Source organism: Natator depressus, chromosome 7, assembly GCF_965152275.1.
Source record: "Natator depressus isolate rNatDep1 chromosome 7, rNatDep2.hap1, whole genome shotgun sequence".
Classification (NCBI taxonomy): Eukaryota; Metazoa; Chordata; order Testudines; family Cheloniidae; genus Natator; species Natator depressus.
In genome coordinates, this window is record NC_134240.1 from 33,274,892 (window position 1) to 33,279,723 (window position 4,832).

The 4,832-nt window shown below is 50.0% G+C and overlaps 1 non-coding gene across 1 annotated transcript; it reads right to left on the reverse strand.

Annotated features, from left to right (window-relative positions):
• Positions 1-1,795: 1,795 nt before the first annotated feature.
• LOC141991757 (U2 spliceosomal RNA) lies at positions 1,796-1,984 on the reverse strand. The gene has a single exon (XR_012640450.1). It is a non-coding gene; the product is annotated as a U2 spliceosomal RNA (small nuclear RNA).
• Positions 1,985-4,832: the final 2,848 nt, after the last annotated feature.

Here is a 4,832-nt window from a genome sequence, read left to right on the forward strand (position 1 = left end):
AATTCATCCATTTCCCCTGTACAGAGCCAAGTAATGTGTTGGACTACGTTGGCATGCAGCCTGATGGCTGGAGAGAGGGAGAATAACAACACTGCCCTCAGCAGTTTCTTCCAGTGGGGCACCAATGAACATGCCAAAGCTATCAACTCCGTCACGTGGGAGCCTGCAGCTTTAGGTGCTTGGGAATAGTTCCTGCCATGGCCATAGCAGAATAGCTTTGGAAGCGGAGTAGTAATTTTTGGGAATAAAGTTGTTTTTATTTGGAACAGAGTGTCCGTGTCCAGCGGTTATACTGGAAGAGCTACAGCGCAGTGCTTACTCTGCTTCTAGGAGGCCAGTCAATTCCCCCATGTAGACAAGCCTTTAGACTGCAGGTTTTGTGGGTCCCAACAGCCAGCTCTGCTCAGTCTCCAGAGCTCACTTCATTTTGGCAGCTTTCTCTTTCTCTTGCTCTCTCCCCCGTTGGGGCTGGGGAGCTCTGGCGCCACCTGCTGGTCCTGATTTCAAAGCTTGGTGGAAAAACAAAAAACTGCAAGGGAGGGGGAGACAACTCTCGAGCCACTGAGCCCTGGTCTAGGCTTCCAGCGTATGTTGCTATAAAATGCATTCCCTGAGCGACGCATTATATCGACCTAACCCCCCCGCCTGCCCCCCGTGTAGACTGGTTTCTACTAGGGAGAGAGCTACCGCCTCTCTGGGAGGGGAAGCACCTATGCTGACGAGAGAAGCTCTTTCAGTGGCACAGGTAGCCTCTCCACTAAATGCTTCAGGGGCCCAGCTGCAGCGCTGTAAGTGTGAGCACCTGCCTGGGATAAATCAATTGCCACAAACCAGCCTTTCCCAGAAGAAACAACGAGGAGTCCTTGTGGCACCTTAGAGACGAAAACATTTATTTGGGCCCACTTCATCAGATGCAAGGAGTGAAAAATACAGTAGGCAGGTATAAATATACAGCACATGAAAAGATGGGGGGGCGGGGGGGAGTCAGGGCTAACGAGGCCAATTCCCAACAGTTGACAAGCAGGTGTGAATATCAACAGAGGGGAAATTACTTGTTGTAGTGACCCAGCCACTCCCAGTCTTTATTCAGGCCTAATTTGATGGTGTCAAGTTTGCAAATTAATTCCAGCGCTGCAGTTTCTCGTTGACTCCTCCTTGTTTTGCTGATACAGACTCACAGGGCTACCCCTCTGAAACCTTTCACAGAAGAGTAACACTGAGCACTTCACAGCTGTGAAGCACGTCACAAACACTGCATAATGTACACTCCTCGGAGAGGAAGTAAATAGTTTAATGTTCGCTCTGCAGAGCAATTTGAAAGGGGCAGCCACCTGAAGTGTCCTGTCCCAAGCCACATCGTAGGAACCAGAAGTTAAATATGAGTGTTTTGAACGTCTATTACAGAGGATTGGGGCCCCTGGGTGCAGTACCACACCTACTGCCTTCACTTGAGCTTACAAACCGAAACACATAGACCATCTGTTGGGTGGGGAGAAGAATAGGACCTGTCTATATAATCATAATGCAATTATTTTTTTATAATATTGAATGTCACATGTATATAAAGAAGTATCTCCCTGATAAACCCTTATTCATGCCTCCTCCTGTTGAAAGTACTCACTGCGCAAAGTAGAGTCACAGAAAAAGCTCACCTCTCCGGACTCACAAAATTACAACAGAACCTGTGATAAAGAAGCCAAAAGACTGAATGCTTGAGAACGAAACTGTTGTAAGGATCGTTTAAATAGCAGAGTTCAACTGATTCTGTTTTTCAACCACCATAGTTTCCCCAGGGGGGAGGTGCACCGTTCCCGGAGGTACTGCAATACCAGGTCGATGCTGGAGTGGATGGAGCAAGCTCCTATTCCATCTCCCTGTTCCAAAATCCATTTAATATATAGTCCTCAGATAGAGGACGTATCAGATATTAAACTGATAAGAACAGATACTACACTTGATCTTAGCCAAAAGGCCGAGAAGCGATACTTTTTCGTTCAACTATTATGCAGCCCTCCCATTCCTACGTCTCTCTACGTGACAGTGACAAATGCCACTGAGCGCCACTACCGCTATAGTAATTCTTTGACCGCTTCAAATCTAATCCTACTTCCTTTGCCTTAGCGCTCCCTTTTTACCAGTCAAACCAAACCGCCTCCTGCCTGAAAATTCAGCTTCAAAACGAATAAATTCCTCCAGCTTGTTAGCTGTCGCCTTGTCTCTCGTTTCTCTGCCTGAAAGATACTCTCTATTTGCATGAAGCCGGCCCCTTCGCTGCAACGTGCCGACGACATCGGGTTGCTAACCCTATCGTTGCAAGTTTAGACTCGGTGCCCTGCTCGCGCCCCCTGCAGCACACATGACTCAAGCAATTTTTTTTTTACATTCATCGTTGATGCAGCAAGCCCCGAAATGCCAGAACTGTCAACTGCCAAGCCTAGATGTCCTGGGGCTCAGCCCTGGGAAGAATTAAGCCCTGATATTTACCCTGCTCAAGTGCCTGAGCCTGTACACCCGACCCCAACAAGTCTGTAGTCCCAGCACAGAAGAGAGACAATTTAGAGAAAGAGGAAAGAGAGGTTTGTGTCTTGGTGTAAAGGGCACAAGGGAGGATGGGAGGCTCTGCAAGATTATTGATCTTCGCTCCACACAGCTGAGAGATGACGGGCATTCTGCAGATAACCAGCAGGCTGTTACTGAGGGAGTGTCAGACCGGATCTGTACGTAAGCCGTCTGTGTCTTTTTGTTCTGCGTTGGAACCATGGGGGCCGCCCCCCTCACTCGGGCTCCCAGGCACTCAAGGAATAAATAAATAAGCAAAACCAGTATTTTAGTACTCCACATAAAAGTAATTGAAACAGAGTTTGGGTTGCATTTCACTGAGGCTACGTCTACACGAGCACTGCTGTCAGTAAAACTTTTGTTGGTCAGGCGTGTGAAAAAAACACCGACCCCACCCCGACATACGTTTCCCAGACAGAAGCACCGGTGTGGCCAGCGCGGGGGCGGTGGGAGACGCACGCCCACCCTCACAGCTAGCGCCGCTCAGTGGAAAGGTCTCGGGGGCGCTCGAATCAGGTTGTCATTATCTTAACCTGCCTCCGCACTTTGCAAACACAGTCGTGTCTGACACGGTGTCACATTAGCTGACGTGTGCAAGAAAGAGAACTTTGGTTTTATTGCCTGGAAAAAAAAAATCAAGTCGGCAGCTGATTACCGCACATGCGCAGATGCACCAGGTTAAAAAGCCCTAACCCAAGACACAAGCTTGTGGACCGCATCAACTTTAGGGCGCCAGCCCAATAAACCCACGTGCGGGCAGCGGGCTGAGCGGCGGGCAGCCGGGACCCGGCAGGCAGGAGCCTGCCCTTAAAACTCCTGCCTGCCCCGGCCCCCTCTTTTCCGCCCCCCACCCCAGTCCCCTGCCGCGACAGGGCGAACAAGCTTGGTCCTGCCAGCTGCTGCGGCAGGGCAGGCAAGCTCCCCCCTCCCCCGCCTCTTCCCCCCTTGGGCTCAATTGTCAAGAGGTTGTCAATGACAAGAGGTTGTCAATGACAACAAGAGGTTGTCAATGACAATTGAGCAAGCACCACACAATGGGAGCAGAGGCGGGGATTGTCAAGAGGTTGACAATTCAATGACAATAAAACCAAAGTTCTCTTTCTTGCACACGTCAGCTAATGTGACACCGTGTCAGACACGACTGTGTTTGCAAGTGCGGAGGCAGGTTAAGATAATGACAACCTGATTCGAGCGCCCCCGAGACCTTTCCACTGAGCGGCGCTAGCTGTGAGGGTGGGCGTGCGTCTCCCACCGCCCCCGCGCTGGCCACACCGGTGCTTCTGTCTGGGAAACGTATGTCGGGGTGGGGTCGGTGTTTTTTTCACACGCCTGACCAACAAAAGTTTTACTGACAGCAGTGCTCGTGTAGACGTAGCCTCAGTGAAATGCAACCCAAACTCTGTTTCAATTACTTTTATGTGGAGTACTAAAATACTGGTTTTGCTTATTTATTTATTCCTTGAGTGCCTGGGAGCCCGAGTGAGGGGGGCGGCCCCCATGGTTCCAACGCAGAACAAAAAGACACAGACGGCTTACGTACAGATCCGGTCTGACACTCCCTCAGTAACAGCCTGCTGGTTATCTGCAGAATGCCCGTCATCTCTCAGCTGTGTGGAGCGAAGATCAATAATCTTGCAGAGCCTCCCATCCTCCCTTGTGCCCTTTACACCAAGACACAAACCTCTCTTTCCTCTTTCTCTAAATTGTCTCTCTTCTGTGCTGGGACTACAGACTTGTTGGGGTCGGGTGTACAGGCTCAGGCACTTGAGCAGGGTAAATATCAGGGCTTAATTCTTCCCAGGGCTGAGCCCCAGGACATCTAGGCTTGGCAGTTGACAGTTCTGGCATTTCGGGGCTTGCTGCATCAACGATGAATGTAAAAAAAAAATTGCTTGAGTCATGTGTGCTGCAGGGGGCGCGAGCAGGGCACCGAGTCTAAACTTGCAACGATAGGGTTAGCAACCCGATGTCGTCGGCACGTTGCAGCGAAGGGGCCGGCTTCATGCAAATAGAGAGTATCTTTCAGGCAGAGAAACGAGAGACAAGGCGACAGCTAACAAGCTGGAGGAATTTATTCGTTTTGAAGCTGAATTTTCAGGCAGGAGGCGGTTTGGTTTGACTGGTAAAAAGGGAGCGCTAAGGCAAAGGAAGTAGGATTAGATTTGAAGCGGTCAAAGAATTACTATAGCGGTAGTGGCGCTCAGTGGCATTTGTCACTGTCACGTAGAGAGACGTAGGAATGGGAGGGCTGCATAATAGTTGAACGAAAAAGT